The sequence below is a fragment of the Pseudorca crassidens genome, chromosome 8 (assembly GCF_039906515.1).
Source record: "Pseudorca crassidens isolate mPseCra1 chromosome 8, mPseCra1.hap1, whole genome shotgun sequence".
NCBI lineage: Eukaryota > Metazoa > Chordata > Mammalia > Artiodactyla > Delphinidae > Pseudorca > Pseudorca crassidens.
The window spans coordinates 24,688,294-24,714,949 of NC_090303.1; the positions used below are offsets into that span (position 1 = coordinate 24,688,294).

The window sequence follows — 26,656 nt, forward strand, 5'->3', positions numbered from 1 at the left end:
CTGTGTGGAACCGAAGCATGAGCAACTATGTTTAATTTTTCATTAAAATGATGGATTTGTCGTTTAAACGATGAAATTAGTTTTCAGTCACAAGTCAGTCTTGAGTGCATCTGGGTTTCAGGAGCTTTTCCTGGGGCTTAACTGTTGCTTTTCCCAGGAAAAGGAACCAAGTGGGTTGCCTTCGGAGCAAATGATAATTCTTTTCCTTTTTTATGCATATCAAGTACTATGCTTAAGTTAAGCAAAAAAAAAGTGGTTTACTGAAAGACTGGCATAGGGTCCCATGAGTCTGTGCCCTTCAGTTTATACCAACAAACAAACAATGAAAACGAAAAAACAAAACCAGTTTTTTCTTACCTTGCTCTTATCTGTGTGAAGTAGACTAGCAAAGGGCTTTTCACCTGTGGCAAGTGAGAGTCTCTCTTTCTTTCTTCTTCCTTTCCTTCCTTCCTTTCCTGATTTGTTGAAGGAACTTTCTGAAACAGTTATGATTGTGTATCCTTTCGCCTTTCCTGTGTCCTTCCCCTATCATTCCACTCCACCATCTCTACCAGATACAACCAATTAAATTCTTGCCTTGGAGAAAAAGGGAAACCAGGTATCACCTGAAGTAAATGGAGCCGGGCTCCTCTTAAGGTGCCCGAGACATACATCACTGTCAAGCTTGTAGCCGCTGCCAAGGAGTTTATTACCGAGCTGTTGCCGTGTCTCAGAGATATTTATCACGATGGACACCTAAATGCAATAGATCAATCTTTTCTACTGTCTTAAAACCAACATTTTGGCATATAGCACACCCTAATCATTGAACTAGATGATATTGTTATAAGCCATAACAAAACATGCAGAAATTTATGTAAACGGTCTTTGCTAATATAAAATTTATACTATAGATATATTTTGATTATTCTTCATTATATGGGTGCTATGAAGAACAAAATATGATAATTTCAGCAGAAATAAATATATCGTTTCCCCCAGCTTAATTAAGGTATGATTGACAAATAAAAATTGTATTTATTTAAGGTGTACAATGTGTTGTTTTGATACACATATACAATGTGAAATGATTACCACCATCAAGATAATTATCACACTCCTCACACCACATAGTTACCATTTTTTGTGTGTGTGGTGAGAACACTTGGGATCTTCTCTATTAGCAAATACCAAGTATACAACACATTATCATTAACCATAGTCCCTGTGCTGTACATTAGGTCTCCAGAACTTATTCTATAATTGAAACTTTGTACACTTTGATTGACATCTCCCCATTTCCCCTACCCTTTACCACTCCCCCAATCCCCCAGTGACCACCATTCTACTCTCTATTACTATGAATTCAAATTTTTTATATTCCACATATAAGTGAGATCATGCAATATTATCTTTCTGTATCTGGCTAAAAATAAATATATCTTATTTGCTTCTTGTTAGAATGTTGGTCACATTATTTCCCTTTGAAATAAATTTGACTTTAGAAAATTAATGTTGGCTCAGAATCTTTTGATCTTTATGAAGAAATATACTTGGTATTTGGGACATGATTTTACTAGTACATTATGCAACGCTTAAGAAAAACTGGAGAGAAATCAAGCTATTATTCATGGAGAGGTGGGGCATTCCATACTTGCAACCATGACTACAAATAATATGAACATCCCATAGCTTTGCCAATTTTCTTAATTTGACGATGAAACATCAACTATAGTGATTAACTATAGTTAACTATAGTGATAGTCAGGCATCACAGGGGAAATATAACAAATAAATTACTTTGGTCAGTATACATAAACAACATAAAAATAAAATGCCATGATTTCTTAACTATATTCCTTAAAAGTTAAAAAAGAGGTAACAGGCCCATAATGGAGTCACTTGTGCTAAGCTCACATCACCAAACCCAGACTTAATACCTAACCTCATTGCAGTGTCAGCCTCTCCCAGGAGTGTAATCATAACAAGTCAGTGTGGAATTTCCTGGTCAACACTAGTGAGGTAAGCTGCCCGGTAGACCGCAGCTATCTCCCAAAGGAAGGTGACCTTGCCTGAAACAACCCGCTCTTTGCTGGTAACTTCCTTGTCCCACCCACCTCTGCTTATGAAAGTCTGTCATTTTGTATAGCTCTTTGGAGCTCTTTCTGTTTGCTAGGTGGGATGCCGCTCAATTCATGAATCACTGAATAAAGCCAATTAGATCTTTAAAATTCACTCAGTTGAATTTTGCTTTTTAACAATAGGAACTGAGCAGTGAAGTAGGTCGGGCCTCAAGAGTTTATAACTTAGGAAAGAAAATATGATACTTATGTTAGGTGGCTGTGTTAAGTGAACTTCTGATCGTGACAACACCGAACTTTTCCAAGATACTTTCATACTTGGCATTATCAGACAAACTACCACATAAAATAAATGGGATCGTGCTGAAAGGACATGGTGGATTGTACAAAATTTCAAACAAATGTCAAGACACATTTGAAAGGATAAGAACCAATGAGAGAATTCCCCAAATGAAAGCTATGGTAGGCTAATTAAATACATGCCTCTACTCTGCACCTATGTTTGCTTCTCCTAGTAATAAAGACACACTGAGTGCATACATTAGGTCAGGGAAGTGTACATGTTCTTGATAATGATATTGCTGTTTAGAGACAACTAAGAAGTGATGGTGCTATGTTTTGAGAACAGACCTACACAACTCCAGGAGCATTTAAATAGCAAACTATACTTCATCATTCAAAATAGAACCAAACAGGATAAGGATAATTTTAAGAGTCAGTTTGGTCACAGAGACCAACACACCATCAGAGGAAGCACAGTAGAGAGCAGCTTGCTATAGTGGTTTAGCTTTTGCCTGCTAATAAATAAAACTTACTTTCTTTGAGAATGTCTACCCTCTAGCAAATATTTCCTGAATCTCTACTACGTGTGAAGTACTGAAGTTTTTTGATAGAGAATGCAGTGAGCATGAAATAAGATGGCATAATAACAGAGTAAATTTTGAAGGTTTGGGTGTGATTTTTTCAGGCAAAGACTGTTTTTAATATTCCCTGGATAACTTGGAACCACTTTCTCTACCCCTTCAAAATCATAGAGATTGTGAACATCCATGAAATCAGATTTCCGATAATTCCTGTTATTCCTGGGGAGCATAATCTCTCCTTTACATCCTTGCCCTTGCCACATCTACCAGAAATCCCAGAGAGAAAGTCAGCACTTAAGATGTAGAATGAGGGGAATCACGACAGACTTAGTTCCAGAATAAAGTAAATGGTAGTAATTGGTAGTAGCATCTATCATTTATTGAGCACTTACCTGATGCCAAACCCTATAGTAGTGGTATGTACATTATCTTATTAATCTTCAAAACAATTGGACAGAATAGGTATTATTAGCCCTACTTTGCAGATGTTGTGTGCTAAAACAGCTAGCCCAAACTACTCATAATGCAAAGACATTCAGACACAAGGTGTGAGAGCAACTTTCCTAACTCTAGAAAACACTAGAAGATGTAGTAAATTTTCAGAAGTTGCTGATGGGAAGTCTGGGAAATACTGAACCTAGTTGTGAGAGACAGAAAAAGGGAGTGGTGAACCATTAAGCCACTCTCAGCTGTTTATATATGGTGAGTCACTAGTCATTAAAGATGGCTGTTGGACAAAACATCTCCCAGCTGAGGCAATTATAACTGATCTACTCATCTTGCTTTTCCCCTTTTACTTCATCCCAAACACTTGCTAAGCAATAAATTCATTTCCAGCTCTGAATTTACTGTTGAAACTTGATATATTCTTGATCTTGACCCTTAAATCTCCACAAGTCATGGCTCACATTCTCCAGGGGAATTCGAGTAAACAGTTGCCTGAGTGAAAGTGACCCCAGGATTCTTGCAATTCCACATCTCATAGCCTGTGAAATGACCCTCTGCAGAAGGAAAGTGGGTAGTGTACATGTAATGCAAATCTATTCTAAAAAACATTTAAAATATGTTTTCAGTATAACTCTCACATTGAATTCTTTAATGAGAAATAAAAATCATTCCTCTTAAGTTATTTGAAAAGTTTCCTGCTTAATAATAGAACCAAGATTTAGAAACTCAGCTTTAGCCCCACCCGCAATTCAAGAGGTAGAACAAATTAGATGTAGAACAGATACCAATCCAGTCTGAACAAAACAAGTGTTTATTTTCAGGCTCTGTATTCACTAGGCACCACAATGCTCCTTATTATCAATCATGTTTTATAGAAATATGAAAACAGAATTCCTAAAAGATGTAAATACAACATTTATATCAAACTATCTCTCTTAAATACCTATCCGAATTCTCTTTTCAATTTCCCTTTCCCTCCTCAAGGAACATTCACTAGCAAATTATATATCCATTTTTTGCTGGAGAGTTTTATGCATGTTGAGATGAGTCACTTAGTCATGGCTTTTGCAAAATTCTGGTGAGGAAAATCTACTTATGTCTTGTGATAATATCATCTTCAGAAGTGTGTCATCTTCTGAAGGGACTTTTTTGAGTCCTCAGAAAGCACACCCTGGTTGGTGATAGGATCCAGGCCTCAAGGCAGACTAATATGGAAATATATTGTGGGTACTGCACAGGAGACGTCATAAGATTCTTCCTAAAAGTCACGATAAACTGCTTTTCTTTAATGTCAGTAAAGGATGATGGAAAGAGCACTGGGCTAAGAGTCCAAGAGACGAGTTTAAGACCTAGCTATGCCCACAGTTTTTCCACGGACAAATGATTTCACTTCCTTGGGCTTTGGTTTGCTTAAGTTATCTGGAGGGGTTGGAATTGTCAGAAAATTTAAAGAAATGTGACAGATGATGGTCCTTCTATCAATTTCTCTTTTGTATTAAACTTTTAACCACTTATTTATCAATTTATCTTTTTCCTGAAAATTTTGATCAGTTCCCATCACACTTCTACCAACAGCATCTTCTACTCAAGGCTACTCTCTTTTTTAACCACTTAGTTAAACTTTTAATTTGTTTCTCAGTAAGTTTGTTCAACGTGTCCTGGCTTTGAGACGTTTTTGTTCAACATGTTCAACGTGTTGGTACAATAGTTGGTACGATTTGGAATGGTAGAGGTGGGTTGATCAGGTGGGCATTTTTAAACCTCTCATGGCATGATCTTCTCTTTCAATACTCAGCCATTGTTGTTTATATCTAGGGCTGCAGTGAATTTGAAGTGTGAGGGTTAGGACATCTAACTGTTCGTTCTTCACACTGGTTTAGCTGTAATAAATGTTGGGTGATTTGGAGTCTATGGGCACATATTTCAGGTTTGCACACTGTTTGCTCTCAGCCTTCAAGGGAGGGATGACAATAGTACACAGTTCCTGAGCAACAGTGGCCCAAAGACCAGCCTGGACACGTATGAAGTAGGAGGCAGTGATGTACCATGTGGCTTAACTCAGTATGGCAGGCAAGACTCCATCACAGATTGTCTTAAGGGGTTGATCTGAGCATGCGCATGTTTCATTCTATTTACGAGATTGTGTGAGTACACAAACCTATACCGGAATATTTGGCAGTATCTGGATCACACAGTATAAAATGTCCAATGATAATGACATGATGATTTGTTGCTACGGTTTTGTTTTTGAGGCTTCCCTCAATTTTACTCACTACTCTCCTTACTCAGAAAGGGCTGGATATACAATCTGGGTATGGTAATTTTTTTCAGAGTAGAAAATCTCTCACAGAATATGTCTGACCATCAACAATAACTTTTTCCCATGATGTTATTCGTACTGTTGGTATAGGACCTCATTTATATTTTTACTTTTCGTATCAGTTTTAAATTCTTTATCCAGTAAAATGTACATGGCTCTTATGTTCTCCCATCTCCCAGTGGAGAAGAGGGGAGAATTTCACACCATGATACAGTCAAAATGGGCTTCATCTAGATGTAGAACCCTATGGTAAGGAGGGAAGAGGGCTTTTTGTGTTCATGCACTGTACTGGCTCCCAGAAGGTGAGTCAAACAGTGCAGGCTGTTGGAGGGGAAAGGCCAGGAAATCACTGCCTAATCCTCTTCAGAGGAGCTCCACATTTGGTGCTTTCCCTCCAGTGCAGCCTCTGGTCTCTCCTTCCTGCAGGAAAGACTCCTTGTATCTCACTTTACAGGAAAAACAGGACCATCTGCATACTCCAGCAAATTCTAAAACTGAGGTCAAGAAATAGAAAGTGAAAAGGGATCTTGAAAAGACCCTTAGATCTTTGAAGAAGGCCCCTTTGACTCCGAGAAACAAGCAGAAGCTGATGTCTCCACAGAGCCTGCACAAACGCTCCCTGTAGAGAAGAGGAAGCAGCAGACTTATGGGCTCCTAAAGGTGAAACTCCAGCTCCAAAGAAAAGCTGACCTAGAGGGTCCCTTTTGGATGGTGGCTGAGATGTAGTTTCCTTTGGGAAAATTTGCCTGGTCCCTCGGCTGGGCAGCTCTGACCCCTTAAAGTCACAGGGAACCCTTTGTCAAGGCATGTGTGTGTCATTAGGGATCCCAAGGAGACGCCCTAAGTCCCATCCATCCTGACACTCTCAAAAGTCTAGGTCTAGCAGCTCTCCACCCAATATGGAGGCACAGAGGAGCCTGTGAGTTTCCTTTTATTTTTGCAAGCCAGCAAACCAGGCAAGGTTAGGCCAACTGTGGAACAAAGAGAAGCCTCGTGAGAATTAAACTCATGACCTCATTCGCATTAGCACTAATTCAGCCCTGTGCATAGGCAACACAGGGTTCCCAAACAGAGCCAATACATGACTACTTTGTAGCAGATGCTCTCTTTTTGGAAGAGTAGCCTGTGGAAATACTATATAGAGAGATGGTTTCTTGATTGGTCATAGAAGTAATGATTCTTTTGCTATGCTGTTCTGGATTTAAAAAAAAGAGAGATGTTATAAAAAAACACGATGTGTTTAGGTCACCACGTGACAGGCAAATGCATAGCCAGTGGAGTAGGGTAAGTATAGACTATGTGTAATTTATGGTTAGTTACTCCAAACTATGGAAGTATTTTGTCTCCACTCTGGAAAGAAAATAAAGTTCATATTTCTTTGGACTTGTAGGGAAATACGTTGGGTAGAACACAGCTTGGGCACCAATGGAAGCAGGAAATACTCATAATTCCCATTCCCTGCTTGTTAGTCTTATTTTCTTCCTTTTAATTTTCTTTTCCTTCCTTGCCTACCTGTAAACAGTCAGAACATGAGGCCCCAGATTTCCTGTCACTCCTAGATGAAAGGGTTTGAATAGTCTCCAAGGTGTTAGGAACTCAATATATTTAAAAGAATAGCTCACTCTTCTTCTCAGGAATAGTTATGACAGAAAATTAATAAAATAACTAGAAAGGGCCATGCTTTACACAAAGGCAGGGGACAGCATTCCTGGTATTTGTCAAATTATATCATGTAAAAATATGATATTTTTAGAGGAAAAATCATGATATAAAGTCATATACACATATATATATATTAATTTTACTTCTGTAACAAAGTATACAGAAGCAAACAGGAAGACAAATAGAAAAATATCTTGCGTGGTGGAGCTATATATTTTTTTCTCTTAAACTTTTCTTTAAGATATAGGTATAATTATTTGTTCTTTGTACACATACACACACACACACATTCATATGCACACGGTATCTGATAGAGCCTAAAAATCAAAGGTCAAGGTGTCAGGACTTCCCTGGTGATCCAGTGGGCTAAGACTCCGCACTCCCAATGCAGGGGCCTGGGTTCGATCCCTGGTCAGGGACCTAGATACCACGTTCTGCAACTAAGAGTCCGCATGCCACAACTAAAAATCCTGCATGCTGCAACTAAGACCCAATGCAGCCAAATAAATAAATATTAGAAAAAAAAAAAAGTCAAGGTGTCCTGGAAGAAAAGGTTAAGGGGAGGGGAAAACTAGACTCATGAGTGATGTTGTGTTGCTTTCTCATTCTCATTCAGCCTGCAATACAGCAACAGCTTCCTGTCCCTTTTCATGGCCCAGAGTATTGTAATCTTCGTGCTAAGGGGTCCTGAACCAGGAGGCCTGATGCATCCCACCTAGCAGAAATGTTGCTGGCACAGCAACACTCTCGACGTTTGTGCTCTTCTGTAATTTAAGCAATCTCTTTTACTTACAAACTCACAACTCCACAGAGAACCTGGGTGGGAATTGGGTGGTGGTGGAAGGTGGTATGTTATTCAACTAATCTGACTCAACCCTGAAAGGCCAAAACAGTAATTCAACAGCAGACTCTTAAAAAAAAAAAAAATTGTGATTTACAGGCGTTTTCATCTCACACCATTTCCTGTCAAATAGAGTAATAGTTATTGGGCATAATAAGAATATAAAATATTTTGTTTCAAAGAATAATGAAAATGGCTGGCAAAACTTTTTATTTCACATTCAAGTAAGTCTGCTGATTGGAGTAGTTCTGATGGTATCCTTCTTTATGCATAAGATGGAGAATAATAGCAAATGTTTTCAATGTGCTAACTATAGGCCAACTTAGTAACTTAGTATTTCATGTGTAGTAACTCATCTAAACCTCATAACATGTCACAAGGTAGCAAGTACTATGATACTTACATTAAATAGGAGGAAACAGAAGCAGGAGGGTTAACTTACTTGGCTAAGATCACACAATTGGGTGGAGGCTGGAACTCAGACATAGGCTGTGCTTGTAAAAACTATCATTTTTTTCTGAAAATGAATGGATTCCTTTTTCTGAAAGAGAACAGAATCTGTCATTTGCTTCATGTCTACGGAAAAGAAAATTTTCAATGTTTTAAACATAATAATTGACATTTATCAAGGGCTCCCTCTGTGTCAGAGAATTTCTAAGCACTTTTCCTGAAATATCTCATTATTGCTTGCAATAATCCTTTGAGGTATTATTAGCTCCATTTTAAAGACAAGGAAACTGAGGATCAGAGAACAAGTAACTTGTCTAAGTTACAAAAAGTAAAAGGGACATAAGATTCAGGTAGTTAGACTCCAGGGCTCACACCCTTTACCACTACTTTGCATGTTCAATGGATTAGTCAATCATTCACATTTATTGAACACTCATGAAGTTTAGAGTGTTGAAGGGTACCTCCCCCTTGGGATATACTATTACCTTCCCCTTGGGATATATTGCTTGTGTGTTAGCATGAAAAATGAAGTCTAGGAAGCACCATTAATTAGGACCATTTGAAGTCCGTGGAATTTGACTATCAGATGATTGGTTCTTTGCTAATGTATTCTGACTGGCTGCAGACTTAAATCCTGCACTCTTTGCCAAAGCATTCTTGGACTTATTATTAATGTTTGGGTAATTTTCCAAGACATGCCAAACTTATATGAATAAGTATTCCTGTCTTGTAAATTGGTAGAGTTGTTATGATTTCTCTCAATGACTACACTCTGGGCAGGAAGATGGCATCAGGATAACTAAATAAGGTAAAATTTATCTGTAAACTTTGTTCAACATGGTATCCTTGATGTATTCTTTGTAGAAAGAGGAGAAGCTAACCACGAGAATGAATAAATTAAAAACTGATATTCTAGAAAGAAGACAGATTGATAGCTGATTGTCAGGGACTTTGCCACCAATAACCCGGATGACCTTACATTTTCTGTGATCCAGAATCATAATATGTAAAATGGTGGGGTAAGGGTTAATGATCTCTAGAAGTGTCTTCTATTTCTAATATTTAAGTGCTTTATAAATAAGAGGTATATTGTGCAGGGAATGGGGTATGGGGAGATTGAGAAGGGTAATGGTGATAGTTTGTGGATACAGACATATAATGAAAAAGTGATTTACAAAGTAAACAAAGTCATTAGAATATATTATAGTTTAGGGATGTCAAGCTGCTAAGTCCCTGCCACTAGCAGGTTATTTTATTTTATTTATTTATCTTTTGCGGTACGCAGGCCTCTCAGTGTTGTGGCCTCTCCCGTTGCGGAGCACAGGCTCTGGACGCGCAGGCCCAGCGGCCATGGCTCACAGGTCCAGCTGCTCTGTGGCATGTGGGATCTTCCCGGACCGGGGCACGAAGCCATGTCCCCTGCATCGGCAGGCGGACTCTCAACCACTGTGCCACCAGGGAAGCCCTAGCAGTTTATTTTTGATCAAGCACTAGCCAATCACAGTTAACAAATTCACCCTTAGCGGTTTTTATCTACCAGGCCTGGACAGGGTATGTGAAGTCTGTTCATGGGGCAGTAGGATCAAATCGAGATGGTCATAATCAGTAATCAGTGTTACAGCCAAGAGTTGAGAACAATGGTTCAAGTTGAACAGGCAAGGTTACCAGCTAAGTCAGAAGAAACGGACCAAGAAGGCATGTTCGAATGGCTTAGGAAATCTCGGAACCTGTTTAAGAATTTGGTCACTGTGCCAAGCTTCATTCAATCTAGGGCACACAGGCAGATGACACCAAGCCAGTGGGCAAGACTGATCAAAAGCACTTATTGATTTTTAAGTCATAGAAAAAGCATCTGATTAAAAACAAAGCAAAACAAAAAACCTAAGTTCAAATCCTCGCTCCAATATTACTGTCACAATAGAAAGGTTAATTAATATCTCTGAAAAATCAGGTTTTTCCAACAGCAAAATCGGGTTAACCTTCCTCAAAGAGAGTTTATTTAAGGATTAAACTAGGAACTTCCGTGGTGGTCCAGTGATTAAGACTCTGCGCTCTCAATGCAAGCGGCCCGGGTTCGATCCCTGGTCAGGGAACTAGACCCTGATCCTGCATGCCTCAGTGAAGATCCCACGTGCCACGACTAAGACCGGGTGCAGCCAAATAAATAAATATTTTTAAAAGGATTAAAACTAGATCTGTACGTGAAATTGCCCCCAAACTAAAATATACCACACACAATGAAAATGGGCCATGGATCATTTCAATTGACTACTCAGACAACAGCTCTTTCAGGAGACAGTCTCTTCCCTGTTGGATTTACATAATGCCTAGGTACTTGAAATTTAGTTAGAATCTTGAAAGTTCTATTACAAATCTCTGTTGTATCAAAGATCATTCTCAAACACCAAAACAATTGAAAGAGCTTAGAAGAAGAGTATTCTAAGGGCTCAGTGTGGGATTAATAGGAAGGTTCTCAGCTGTGAAAAAATATAAATGTTGAAGTTCCATATGACTTGATCTGTGCAGACTGTGTCCTCTGAAGACTGGACCATACTAACCACTGTGGAGACTCAGGCAGGCAGGGGGTGGTGGATCTCGTAGAGCGGTAACCGACCACAGGGACAGAGAGGTGTAAAGGCCAAGTGCGCTGGATGTGGAAACAAATGACCGACCTTCTTGCTCACCTAATGTGACCCTGTGGACAAGTTTAGTGCCTTTACTACATTTGTGAAGTGAGGGGCTGGGACCGGGTGACCTCTAACCTTTCTACCAGTTATAATAGTCTATGATTCTGCAAATTATCGGTCCCGTATTTGTCCATCAGATTTCACTCTTCAAAGCACGTTCATAACTATTAATCACTTATCCTATGAGGCAGGCATGGCGTATATTTTTATCATTATTTTATGGATAGGGAGGTAGAGATTTGGAGGTTGTGGTTCCCATAAAATTTCATTTTGGGGCCTGAGTCAAGGATCTAGATTCAGAAACACTTAGTTGATTTTAAAAATTATATCAGAGTTGGGTATGTTTCCCTTTAAGAATTCTTGGCAATTATAAATTATTTTGAACTATCATGTGATATGTTGGCTGCTATGGAAACTGCATTAATACATGAAGCATGCAAAGACTGTCACCACATCAGATGTTGCTGCCCTTTGGCTATGCTAACTTACTCATCTGCTTTTTTTTTTTTAAAAAAATATTTCTCTCTTTTCTCTTTCTAAACACATGGACATTATGCTTATAATCCAAGAAACCTCATTTTGAAGTGACTCATTCTTATGAAATGCATTCAATGACTTGGAACAAAAGATTCTGGTAGAAATACAACCTGGAAAAAATATTCCATTTAAAAATATATACATAGTATTCATTTAGTATTTCTGTGGCTCAACTGAAATGTGAAAAGGAGCTATGGAAGAAAAATTAAATTAATCAGCTGGCATCATGTTTATATTATAATTGAAAGGGAAAACCATGCATGAGTTTAAGCATAATTTTTTCATTTTAAATAATATATAAAGATATTTAGTATGTCTGAGTTCTGACCAAAGCTATGAATTTTTAAACTTTGCATACATTTATGAAATATGAGCACTTATAGGCATCAATGAATCTTAAAAGATCATTGCTTTTAGATCTATACAGACTATTAAATGTAAATATATATTACATATATGCATATAATATACATAATATCTGTAAACAGTTACCACCTGCTATAGACTGAATATTTGTGTTCCCCAGAATTCATATATTAATCTAATCCCCAATGTGGTGGTATTTGAAGGTGGGGCCTTTGGGAGGTGATAAGGTTATGAAGGTGGAGCCTTCGAAAATGGGATTAGTGCCCTTTTAAGAAGAGACCCCAGAAAGATCCCTTGTTTCTTCCACCATGTGAGGACACAGAGAAAAGACTGTAGCCTGTGAACGAGGAAGCAGGACCTCACCAGACACAAAATCTGCTGGCACCTTGATCTTGAACTTCCCAACCTCCAGAACTGTGAGAAATAAATTTCTAGTGTTTATAAGCCACTCAGTCTACGGTATTGTTATAGCAGCCTGAACAGACTAAGACACCACCTGCACTCCAAAGTTGGTTATCTGTGTTTTGAACGCAGGGCCTCTCTGTCTTAAGTTGGACGCAATTTTCTTGAAACTGCCTGTGTTTTTTTACCCCAAGAAATAGTGGAGAGGTAGATCCACAAATTATATGGACCAGAAGTATTTACTTTCTCCTACATTCACTGCTCTTTGGCAAACACATTTAACCTCATTTTTTACCGTCTTCCTTGCCACCTTGTGATGCCAACTTTGGTTGAAGTGATAACAGTCAGTACTATACTTCTCTTGGTGTCAATTTATAGGCTATTATAGGACACATACTTTTATTTGCATTTCTCTGATTCATAATGAGTTGGATATTTATGTACCTATTAATTATATGACTTCTGTAAAATAATTATTCATAAATTTGGCTGTTTTGCTAACTGATTTATATTATTTAGATATAAAAGAAGTAAACATTTTAACAGAATGGAAAATGTTAATGTTTGATATATTAAAGGTTTAAATTTTTATGTAATAGGCAAATGTATTTTATCTTCATACATATTATGATTTCATTCTTAGAAAGTTCTCATCTTCCATATCTTAACTATCCATATGTATTGATATTTCATAGTTTTAGTTGTTACCTTTAAACTGTTCATTGCTTCAATATATTTTAGATGTAATGCCAACTGAGAATTGGCCTTTTTTTTTCAAAATAGTTAATTTTTCCAACACAATGTTACAAATAGCTCTTTTTATTACGAATTTGTGATATTTTAAATCCTATATTGAGATTCTAACATTTGTTCTAGAGCTACTCCATTATCTGTCCCTCAATTCTTAAGCCACTACCACACTATATTAAATATTGTATCTTTAAAATGAAATTTGTAATCTGATAGCATGATTCACTCCTTAACATGATTCACAATTCTCATTTAATTTTTCCAGATAAGACTAATAAAATCCTCACCCCCAATCAAAATTTCCAATGCTCTTTCTTTTCTGTTTCATTTCTTTTCATTTTATTTGTTCTGTCTTATTTTTAACATTTATCTCAAACTTGTAAGGAGTCCTTATTTTGCCAGAAATATTTCATATTGAGCTCAGTTTGTAGAATTTTATTTGTACAGAGCACCTTGGATGAATAAGAGTTAATATTTGGAAGGAGTTCAAAAAGACATTGCAAAAGTTGCTCTAAATGCATGCAACCTGAAAAATGGACATTGAATATAGGATTTTTTAAAGCAGGGATGGTAGCACTAGAGGTAGAGCACTAGAAAATTAATATCTTATATAGGGAAAACATGAGATGTTTAACTGGTAAGTTCAGTTATATTACTCAATTTGAGTATTCTCAGCCACAAGAGTAACAAATTTCTTTACCCTGGGAAGTTTGCTTGTAATCACACTCACATCACATAGAAGATTTGCACCCAACAATGTTACAAGAAAGACATATCTCCAGCAATTACTGCATTGCATGCTCTTATTCATAAATTTAGACAGAGTCATAGGAATTACAAGACCAATGGAATTATGATTTGGGGGCTCTAACGGAGGAAAGAAATCAATATTTTAAAGAAGATCATACATACAAGGCAGTGAAATATCACAGATAAGCTAAGATTTGAAACATGATTCCCCTAGGCACTGGTGGTTTGATGATGGACAATTCCTGAACCAATCTGATTTTAGTTTCCTCATTCATAAAATAGGTCAAAATAATATTCTGTGAGGAATGTAAAAAAGATTAAAGGAAATGATGAAATGATTTACAAACTAGGAGCACTTGAAACATAGTACTAATAAATGTTAATAATTATTATATATTGCAATTAACAAGCAATTTTTAGCAAGTAGAAACTCCCCATGATACTAGGAAGTAAAGAAATCACTGCCATGGAATATAAAAATATACAAAAAAGCTCCTAGACAGGAAAAGGAAGATCTAAATAGAATGAGGACAGAGACAAATCTAGCTGATCCTCTCTAAGGACTTTATTGATATATTCATAGGAAGATAAACATTGAAATTTTGAGTCCTATAAAAGGTAGTACCTCTTGTAAATGGTGCTTGACTACCTGGAACTTGGTTTGAATTAAACTGTTTGAAACTGGAAAAGTGACTGATTACATTTGTTTGAAACAAAGGCCCTAAAAATAACAGCAACAAAAAGGTGTTTATATGAAAGATCATCAATGTCTGTAAGGGAGACAAGGAATAGTACAGGGAAGTGATAATTTTGGACATACAACCAAGAACATTAAGACCTAAAGAAAAATTCAGAAAACAAGGCAATTCATTTGCCAACAGAAATATCTTCAGTCAATCTGAAGAAAAGTTTTTCTGTATTGGAAATGTGTAAGAGTTGTATTATTAAAGTTGTCTCCCAAATGTGTCACAAGTTCCATAACATTTGCGATGGCACATGCACTATGGACTGTAAGAAAAAGAGGTCCCAACTTAATAACCAATCAAATGATTATGGGAGAGAAATGGAAAAATGAAAAAATTGAAATGTATTTTAAAACTGAAGGAGCTAGCTCTGATGGCCTGATTAAAAACCAGTAAACAAAAACAAAACACTGCCGTGACCATTTATTTCTAGTGATAACAGAAGTATATGAAATAATTTCTGAACAGATTAATAGCAAAAAGCCCACACAGAAGGTATAAAATGCACCGTACCTTTTTCAGATAAGTTATCAACACCCAGAGGGAAAATTTGTAACTCTTCTAAGAGAGAGAATTATCAGAGTAAGACATCCTGAAAGAGATAAGAGATGGAAAATAGTATTGAGTGTATGTTCCTCAGTTCTAAATCTACTCAAAGACGATGGCAACTTGTTGAGAAATGTTTGGACATGGAACTTCATTTTCTATAGAACTGACAATTCTGCTCTTACATATCAATTATAATACAAAAAAAGCACTTAAAAATTAAGGTAATTATAGATTGAAATTAAGAAAATGATGTTCCTTAAAATGTAGACAGTGAATTCTTGGACAGGACATCTCATCAGGTGATCTTTCAAGAATGTGTGAACACTTTGATGTCCAAGGGAGTTACCGGGATTGACTTTGTGACTTTGCCATTCAAATACATTTTATAGCAGAATAAGATATTGAGAAGCAGAACATAAGTAAAAGAAGAATAAGGAGGAGGAGGAGGAGGAGGAGAAGGAGAAGGGGGACAAGAAGAAGGACAAGAAGAAGAGGAAAGAGAAGTTAGTGCATTCATTAATTGTGGTACTCATTCAGATGACCAAAATATATTTCTCAGATATATTTGGTCTTCATTCATAGTTCTTGCCTCACAGCTCCCAACCCTTGGATTTTCTGCCATCACAATTGGGTTTATGTTAATGAAGGTGACTTTTGGATCCCACCCCAGGTTGGCGGCTGGTTGCCAGGAGAACCAACCATGCGAGTAGAGGGTTGGAACTTTCAGTCCCACCCCCTGATTTCCCGGGACAGGAGAGAGGCTTGAGGTTAAATCAGTCACCATTAGCCAATGATTTAGTCAATCATAAGTAATGTATAATTAGCCTCCATAAAACCCAGAAGGACAGCCTTTTGGCCCTTTTCAGAGACCTTCCACACTGGAGAACCAGAACACTTCCACGTGCCATGGTGCCGAGCCCCAAGTTCCACAAGGACACAAGATCCTTTGTTCGGGACCTCACCCTATATATCTCCTTATCTGGTTGTTGATTTGTATCCTTTAATATCTTTTTATAGTAAATTGGTAATCTAGTGAGTAAACAGGTTTCCCTAAGTTCCTGAGTGAGCCATTCTAGCAAATTAATTGAACCTGAGGAGAGGATTGTGGAAACCTCTAACGGAAAGCCGGTAGCTGAGATGCACAGGTGAAAACCTGGGCTTGCAACTGGCATCTGAAGTGAAGAGCTGTCTTGTGGGACTGAGCCCTTTACCTGTAGAATCTGACTCCATCTCCGGGTAGACAGTGTCAGAATGAATTTGAGTTCTCCGACACCCTGCTGGCGTCTGAGAATTGCTTGTTGGTGTATGGAAGCCTCCAAAAACACATGTTGGAACTGGGTCCAGGAGGCCTTTCACGCATTCATTTATTTTATCACTCATTTAGTAAATATTTACTGAGTGCCTGCTTATATTCCAGTCAGTGTTATAGGTGCCGGTGATACAATAATGAATGAAGCTGTCAACATCCCCTCAAGTTTTATGGTAGCAACAAAGATGTGACAACATGTAAATTACTTTATAATATTAGATAGTACTATATATATATTTTTAACATCTTTATTGGAGTATAATTGCTTTACAAAGGTGTGTTAGCTTCTGCTATATAACGAAGTGAATCAGCTATACATATACATTTATCTCCATTTCTCCTCCCTCTTGCGTCTCCCTCCCACCCTCCCTATCCCACCCTCTAGGTGGTCACAGGGCACCGAGATGATCTCCCTGGGCTATGCGGTTGCTTCCCACTAGCTATCTATTTGACATTTGGTAGTGTATATATGTCCATGCCACTCTCTCACTTCGTCCTATCTTCCCCTTCCCCTTCCCCTTTTATAGCACTTACTACTATCATCTGCAACGCTGATGAAATCTCAGGAGGTACAGAGTATTCAGAAAAAGTAGGCCCGATGTAAATAATCCAAATGAATGTTGCTCAGTAAAAGCCCAAGGAAGTTAAAGAAATAAAGTCAGTTTCTGTGATAACTCAGCAATAACTCAGCAGTGCTTCCTGAGCACTCAGTGCAGCAAATTCTGTACTGCCCTGCCCAGGGCTGACTTACCCATCTCCAAGCTGATAGGAAATGAAATTCCAGCTTCTCACAGTGTATCTGACTCAACGTTATATGCCCTCTGAGCAGGTGTAATGAATGTCTGATGTGAGAATATATAGGCCCAGCCCCTTGCATCAATTTGAGACAACTCTGAAAGACCATCACAATACCAGATATCCAAGTGGGATCAGCTGAGGCCTCAGCTGTAAACTGTGAGGTCAGTCAGCTTCTGCCTCTGTCCTGTGTTGCCTCAGCCCTTAATTCCTTACAGGTGTGTCTCCGGAAGGCCTTTCCCAGTAAATCTGCCTCAAATTCTCTGTCTCAAAATATATTTCCAGGGATCCAGTCTAAGATAAATTGAAGGGAGTTAAGTGATTCCCCATGTAGCTTGGTGAAAATTAAGTACAGGTTTTTTTTTTCTTCGTGTGCTAATTGGCTATTTGTATATCTTCTTTGGAGAAATGTCTGTTCAGACCTTTTGCCCATTTTATTTATTTATTTATTTATTTTTGCGGTACGCGGGCCTCTCACCACCGTGGCCTCTCCCATTGCGGAGCACAGGCTCCAGACGCGCAGGCTCCGGACGCGCAGGCTCAGCGGCGATGGCTCACGGGCCCAGTCGCTCCACGGCATGTGGGATCTTCCCGTACCAGGGCACGAACCCGTGTCCCCTGCATCGGCAGGCGGACTCTCAACCACTGCGCCACCAGGGAAGCCCTCTTTACCCATTTTAAAATTGGGTTCTCTATATTTTTTTATTATCGAGTTGTAAGATTTCTTTATATATTTTGGATAAAAGCCCCTCACGAGGCGTATGATTTGCAGATATTTTCTCTCATTATGTGGGTGGTCTTTTCACTCTCTTTTAAAAAACATTTATTTATTTATTTTTAATTAAACAATTTTTAAATTTTGTACAATTTTTAAAGGTTACTTTCCGTTTACAGTTACTACTTAAGTACAGTTTTTATATGAAAGGAAATGAAGTACAAAATTTGGGGGTAAATTTAGATACTGAAGGTATATGAAACATGCAAATAACGTTCACTGAAAACTTTAAACGAGAAACTTGAGCTCATGTCTGTTTAAAAAATACTTTAAAAAATTTCACTTTACGCTTGAAAGGGCTATACACTGCTCCTGATCAAGACCTATTAATGATGATCATTTCAAATTCTTGATAGTCACCATCAAGGAAAACCTTTGTTCATACAGATATATGAAATATCATTTAAACATATTTTAAAACTAAACATTTGAAACTATTGAAATTATGTGTAAAGCCAGTAAAGATATTCTTTCCTTCATTAATAATTTAATGATAAAATGTCTTATAATAACTGTAATAGATTTCAAATCCATTCAAACTCTTTCAAATCAATAATTTCAAAATAATGGTGAATCTTTCATTTGCAGAATATACATACGTTGCTAGCGCTGTGACACAGCCGCTAGCTTAGATGCCTCTAAAAATGCACCTGGATTGCAAGAGGAACAGAATGTATGTAAAGACAGTTTTACATCCTAGCCCTGACTTTGGTCTGCGTACCATGCTCTTTTGCGCACCTCGGACATACAACATGCAGCAGGGCTTTCGTGATCCGAAAGGATTTCGTGACACACCCACAACTCTTTTGTGGCAGCCCATGGTGTGCTGCATACAAATTGGGTAGCTCAGGGATATACTCCTAGGAGTATGTTCTCAAGTGACCGAAAGAGGATCTCAGGGGAATATGCAGATCTTCAGCAGTTTAACTGGGAAAAAGGAACTAAGACTTAACAGTCCTAGCAATTCATGACATTTGCAAAGCTAACAGCAGTGCATTTTGCAAGCTGGAAAACAGATGGACCTGTGGTAACTGGCTGAGCAGACCTGAAAAAGAGGAATCCTAAGGCAGCAGTGATCTGAGACCTGAGAAGCCCCCTGATTTAAAGCAGAGAATCAACCAGAGAGTCAGGAATAGGTCACACCATGTGCCTCTGGAAATAGGAGTGAAGGGAGAGAAGCTAAAATGAGGAAACTTGGGGGAAACTGCAAAGTAGTTGGAATTCTAGTTCCTCTTCCCTGCTATCTCACTGGACAGAAGACAAAGGATGCATGTGGAAAAGGTAAGATTGAGGGTCTTTGGAATGGGGATCAAGTGGCATGAATGAAAATGTTGGTATCACACAGAAAGTAGGGGATGCAGTGACCAGATGCATGTTGTAGGCTGGGTTGAAACCACCAGTCTTCTTTTTCTACTGAAGTCCCAGAATTCTTACAGCCAGACCTTTACCCACCAAGCAGGAGATGGAAGAGAACATTCTGGGGAATCTGACCAGCTCAAAAGGAAAGAACTAAAGACTCTAACACTTGTGGTTCATCTACACCGTCATACTTTAAAGTTCAAAAACCCCACACACATGCTCAGTGTTCCCACTCAAGCTTTTAGACCAGCTTCTTCCTTTTCCTGTGGGTTCTCGATTCTCCTAGTTTCCTCTGATAATCTGGCGATAACTCTCCAAACTAACGTTTCTCGTTCTTCATCCACTGTAATTACTTGTCAGCACCAAGAACAAAAATTGCCCTTTTCCTGCCTTCTTTCCTGAAATCTGGAAGTTGAAACTGGAGGGCTTGATATAAACTTCAAATAAATCACACAGATCATATATGAGTGACCTTCACGCCTGCTGCTATGGGGGCAACTCAGAAAGTTCACCCGAACACCCAACGCCATCACCAAAGATGTTCAAACTGTAAACCAGGAGATCCATTGGATGGCCACTGCTGTCTTCAAGTCCAGCATCTAGAAATCTCGGCTGACTCTACTCTGGACTCAGAAACCGGGTTTCCAAGTATTCATCTTTGTTTTTCATAGAAATTGCTTTCATTAGATGCCTGACTGCTAGCACCATCCAGCAAATATCCTCTACTACCAAGTTCCAACAGATGCCTCAGTTGGTCCTTAATGAACAAAATGCTACCAAATGAGAAATGGACTTACATTAGAAGAGACATGCTTCTTTCCTTGAACGGGAGGAGAGACTGACAAGGATTCTCTCCTTTACCAAACTTTAGTCCGGTTCTTCTGAGCCAGACTAGCCCCATTCTTGGGCATGTTGCCCAGTGGCCCAATTTTAACCAAAATCCCCCACCCTTGGTACCTGATCACCCTCGATTACCCTAGCCTGCTGATTTCAGCAAGAATCCTGTTAGGTGAGTTTAACCAGAATCCCCTTACCCCTCCTGTTTCCTCTTAATAAGTTTCCATCCCCACCCTTCCATCTGTTCTTGGGCTATAAATTCCCACATTTCCTTTTTGTATTCAGAATTGAGCCCAGTTCTATAATGAGGTCTCTTTTCTCCTACTGCAGTTGTTCCTGAGTAAAATCTTTTTTTTTTAATTACTTTACTATCAGACTGTTTTTTCTTTGACAAAGGTAACCATCTGTATAGAAAAGCTAAAGAGATTCCACAGGACTTCTTAGAAGAAATCATTTTATTGTTGAAAAGTTAAGTAGGAGAGACTGGGAAGGCTCTAGTTTCTGTTTCAGAAAAAAGAAGTTTCTGACTTTAAGAAATATAATTGCTATTACGTACTCTGTTGTCTTGTATTTGGTTGATTACTCGTTTCCGCTGCAAAAGAGATGTACCATGTAACTTTTTATTTCTGAAATTATGTTGTAAAATTAATTCAATTACTCTCTCCATAAAGGAGAAACAGAATGTAAAGAGATTAAGGTTTTTTTTTCTTTTTTAACAGCAGCCAAGAATAGTGTCTAAGCCAATAAAAGATTGTGTGATGGTAATGATATTGAGGGAGAAGTCTTGGTGATAGAGTTCTGTGATTAATTTAACTACAACACAAACTAGTATATGAATGGGTGGCAGAGGGACATGTAATTACAAAGAAGATCAAAGGCAGTTTGCCAGTATCCAAAGTATACAGAGAAAATGACAATGATCCAATTAAGGAAGTATGTAGAGAATGTTGAATTCATGTGAAAGTTTATAATGTCTCTGATATATGGACTGATGCCAGGGGAATTTGACCCAGCAGGAATCAAGACCAAGATTCAAGGAAATGATGCTTTAGGAAGATGAAAGTACAAAGGTAAAAGCCCAGACAATTAGGCATTCTCATTTACAAAGGAGACTTTGGACTCATTCCTAAGTTTTCTGAAAACAGGAAATCTACCCTTCAGGAAGAGCAACGTCCATGCCATTTTTACACTCTATATCCTAGGTTAGCAGCATTCACTTAGCAATGGAACCCTTTTCAGATTATTTTCTTAATCAACTCATATAAAAGAAAGCAGAGAAGACTCAGATTCTATTTCCGAAATTGTGCAACTCTCCTCCCCAAGCTCGGTACTGAGAAATGCCGTGACCCAACTCCCTCCACCCCTGTCATTAAAATCTAGCAGTAACTAAGTTAAACGTAAAGTGTTCTTTAATACAATTGCTTTAGCACCCTCAAGGAATTTCAGATTACTTAACACAGACAGTAGGTCATGAAAAATCTTGCCTGTGATCTTGTGGGTTGCTTGGACCAAGTGTTGTTGTTGTTTTTAAAATAAATTCTTCATCTAGTGAAGCATCTACAGGTTTTTATCAGCATTTCTAATCCATACACTCTATCTCTTTCAACTACCTCTGCCACTGTAACAGCTGGAAACTTCCTATATACATTGAAAACACAGCAAAAAACAGGAATTTTGTTGTTAATATTGCTTATATTGCACAAATAATATATATCCTTTAGAAAAAAATAGAAAATAAACTAAAAGAGGAAAAATTACCTATAATCAAAACACTCAGAAAAATAATTAATATCATTTTGGTGTAAAGCCTTCATACTTCGTATGTATACTTTATAATATATGCATATATTTTTAATTGGATATTGGAACTAAATCTGCTTTCACATAACTCAGTCCTCTACCATGAATACTATACCATTCCCTGTTAATACATGTTTGTCTTCATTCTCAATGATACATAGAATTTCAATAGGTAGATTTATCAACTTTTACTCAAGTACCTGTTAATGGGCATTTTTAGTGTTGTTCTTAATTTTTCACTAATAACTACAGTGGCCATTCTCCTGAATATATATCTTTGCCAACTGCAAAATTATTTCTTTAGAGTATAGTACTAGAAGTAGAATTTCTTAATTAAATAATATGAAAATGTTCAACCTTTTGTTTATGCTGCTAAATGGCCCATTAGAAAGTTTGTATGAATTTAAAATCCCATGACTCACGGGCCCAGCTGCTCCGCGGCATGTGGGATCTTCCCGGACCCGGGCACGAACCCGTGTCCCCTGCATCGGCAGGCGGACTCTCAACCACTGCGCCACCAGGGAAGCCCCAAATATCCATTCTTGAAGCGTTGTATATTTTGATGTGTACTATGCTTTGAACCAATGCTTTTTTACTCAAACTCAAAAAAATTTTCAGTTATTTTTAGAGAATCTGCTCTCTACTCTTTTACATTTAGCATGACAAGCACTTTGTGCAAATACCTTTCACACTTAAGATTTAAAAGGAGAATCACAAAAACACTTTTCTAAAAAGTGTTGCTTAGAAGAAGAAATCAAATTATAGAAGACACATAACTAAGAAATTCATGAAAATAAGAATACTTCAAATAAATATGAAATGTAACTAAAGCCATAGTTAGTTTTAAAATTTGTGAAACATTCAACTTAAGGAGTTAGGAATAAACAATATAGAAAAATGCCAATGGAATAGAGACAATGTATATTTTTGCTCATAATTTTAAACTCAAAGCCTAGCAGACAGTAAGAGTTCGCTCGTTCCATGACTATATAAATGAGACACTGTGAATGAGAATATATAAGTAAGGATTTCATAAAGACAAAAGATAAAATGAATGAGGTATGTAAAAAATGAACCAAAACCCAAAAACTGAAATATTTTTTATATTCGTATTTTTTTAAAAGCTGTTGGATGATTTTTTTTGAGGTGTTGGGCAACATTTGTCTATCTTTGCCTGTTTTTGTGCTTTTTTTCTGCTTTGTAGAAAACAAAGGTCCTCCTCTGAGATATGAAATTTGGTGTCAAGAGCTGGGAGGTTTGAAATTTTATACTCTTTGCAAGTTAAATTAGTCTGCCTTTGTTTTATAGAAGCTGGTAGAGGACATCAAACTCCTGGGTCAGAGATGAAGGACTTTATTATTCACAGCTACAGAAGTCAGAGGATCAGCACTTGCATTGGTTCTGCCAGACAGAAATCCCACAGAGCAAAGAAAAGAGGGCTGGGTGATACCTGCACACACAATGGAGTGGGTTCCAGGAGAGGAACTGCGAGCTTAGACCAGTAACCCTATCTGGCCTTCGCCCTGGAGGGAGACGCTATCTCAGTCTTCTAAGGCTACTTGCTACATAAACCTCTCTGAAAAGATAGTCTGGAATGAAGTCAGTCAGTGCCTTTACTTGCCAGATGTGCAGAGATGCTAGAAACCCACGGAGAATCATCTCCTAACAGAAAGAGGGGAAGGAAGCACCATTACTGAATGAGCAGCAGCAAATAGGTTTGTAGTTTTATAAGAAAACAGATGGAGATTTTTTTCCAGTGTTTTCTGAGCGTTTTCTGTTTGATCACCCACTTTAATGCTGAAGGCAGCTGAGGAAATAAACAGTTGTTTCTTGCAATTCCTCACTTCATGATTTCTTGAATCTAACAGATCTTTGCTATCTTCCCCAACCCAGATATTCAAATGTTTTGTAAGTTTCTAATTCCCTATATGAAAACTCTTCCTGCTTGTAATACTTAGTGTGTTTTCTGTTTTCCTGACCAAACTCAGTCTGATACAATATATAAAAACATGGATCCAGAAAACAGACTCTCACATATGGGAATCTGGGATTAGTCATTGGAAGGCCCTATGACTTCAACATCAGTGGAAAATAAAAATAGGTAGTCCAAAGAAAAGGCAAGTAGGAAATAGTGTCTATTAAAGACAAGCTTATGGCACAATCAGAGGGGCAAAATCCTTTTATGACTACTCTTAAAAATATATTTTTCAGCAAGTTAATAGATACAGAGCTATAAATTCAGAACCAGAAATAAGATTTGGTCTTGTGAGTTACAGATTTACAAGCAAATGGAATTTTTATCAATGCTGTGCCTCTTATGTAAAAGTTGGAGTATTGATTAGGAAGGAGTAGAACTCTAAGAACTGGAATAAGAATTTTCCAATGGATTCCAGTGAATTTGAGGAGTTTAAACTGCTTACTTCCACTGATCCTTGCTTTCCATCAGAAGCAGCTTATCTTCCCCTATGAGGGGACGTTAGCCTCGCTTTGCCTGTTGATTCTAAATTACCTCGATGAAGCGTCCCCTGGTAAGGCAATGCCAGTTCTGTTCAGAACCTATCCCCACACCTCTCATTGCTTCCAGACGTGTAATCAGAGGCTGCGCACAGGATGTTGGGGATGATTACGAATTCTAATCCAGGAGGAGATGCACACACACACACACACAAACAGAAGCAATAATTTCCAAATTTATATTCACAGAAAACTGGGAAGAATGTTGGTAAAAATGATTCTAAAGGAATTATAGCAGGGCAAAACAAAGCAATAACAATTTAAAAAAATACATAAAGCTAGTTTACTGAATGGTTGCCCTTAAAAGACATTCTGGAGTAACTGTGTTACCACAAACAGCTGGGAGTGACTTCAACCGTTTACTCAGTCTGTTGACTTAAACCTGAACATAGCAATGATCTAAATTAGATAAGTATGAGGTGCCAGGACTTCCTTAGTATAAAGTTGACTAATGCATCTAAAAACTTAAGGAAATAAGAATGTCAGAGAATGTTAATCATGGGAAACTCTCACATCTATGCCCTTACTGTATCCCTGAGGAGAGTTTAAAGAATACTCCCTGCACCAAAGCTTGGAGCAATGCTGATGAAAGTAGCACCAGCAGAAAGCATGGTGGTAGCTGTTCACTGCAGGCTGGGGAAGACTGTGTGAGATGGTGCCACTGAAATGTACTCCCCAGTTTTAAAGAGTGAATGGCAGAAGCCAGAGACACAGAGGCGCCATTACTGCAAAGTGTAGAGGGTGGTGCAGTGTAACTTGACCGTGACAGTCTAGGTTTTGATAGATGAGCAGCCTAGTAAAATTTTACTTGATTCTTATAATGTCTACTTGATCTGCATGTTTGATTAAAAACTCAAGGTTTAGTAATCAGAGATCTGAAATGAGTCACTACAATGAAGAGTCATAACTCACTCGAATCCCCAATTTGATCCACTTCACAGACCCAGAAGCTTTTGAATAAAGAGGAGGCAGTTTCCCTCGAGGAAGGTCCCAACAAAATTGCCACAAGTGTATACTGTAAACATTCCTTTCAGTCTTCCATGGAGTGACCTGAGGCCATGTGCCGGAGCAACCGTACACTGAGTAACGGGGATGGCCCAGAGTTCTAAAATCTCTTTGGACCTTGGTCCCGAACAGCCACTAATGCACGAGGCTTCAAAATGCCTCAGTCAGAGTTTGGTCTTACTGTGATCAGGCAATAAACAGATTTTCAGCCAATGTCCTCTGACACCCTGTGCTTACTATTCCAGTATATTATTTGGAATAGATATAGCGACTGACAGAGTCCCCACATTGGCTTTCTGACCTGTAGAAGACGACCACTATAGTAGGATGGGAAAATTAGAAGCTGAGGAAATGCTCCTCTTACCAAAACAGAAAGTGAAAATTCATGCCAAATCATGGGTAATTGCAGAACTTATTGCCACCACTGACTACTTGAAAGATACAAGATAAATGTATAAAATCACACTCTCATTTAACTCACCTATCTGTTGTATGCAGAAGATATATGGATCTTGCAGAATACCAGTTAATTTTCATAAAATTAATCAGGTGGTGACTCTAATTTCAATTGCTGTTCCAGCTGTACTACCTTTATTAGAGTAAATCAATTCAGCCCCTAGTATCTAGTATACAGCTATTTAGAAGTTACATCTTCATTATCCTACCTCAGGGCTATATCAATTCTTTTGCTCTCTGTCATTATAGAGAGGATATTACACATATCCTGTGTGATATTATCCTGTGTAATATCACACAGGATATTACGTTTGTCCACTATATTAGTGACATCATGCCAATTGCCTTATTAAGACACATATGTACCAGAGGGTGCACA

At 38.1% G+C, this 26,656-nt stretch overlaps 1 long non-coding RNA gene across 1 annotated transcript in view; it reads left to right on the forward strand.

The window, feature by feature from the left end:
- The window catches only part of LOC137228925 (uncharacterized), a 76,951-nt gene extending 52,887 nt beyond the window's left edge, over positions 1-24,064 (forward strand). The window contains exon 3 of the long non-coding RNA XR_010945409.1: positions 23,611-24,064. This is a non-coding gene — a long non-coding RNA (uncharacterized lncRNA). The remainder of the gene's footprint in view (positions 1-23,610) is intronic.
- Positions 24,065-26,656: the final 2,592 nt, after the last annotated feature.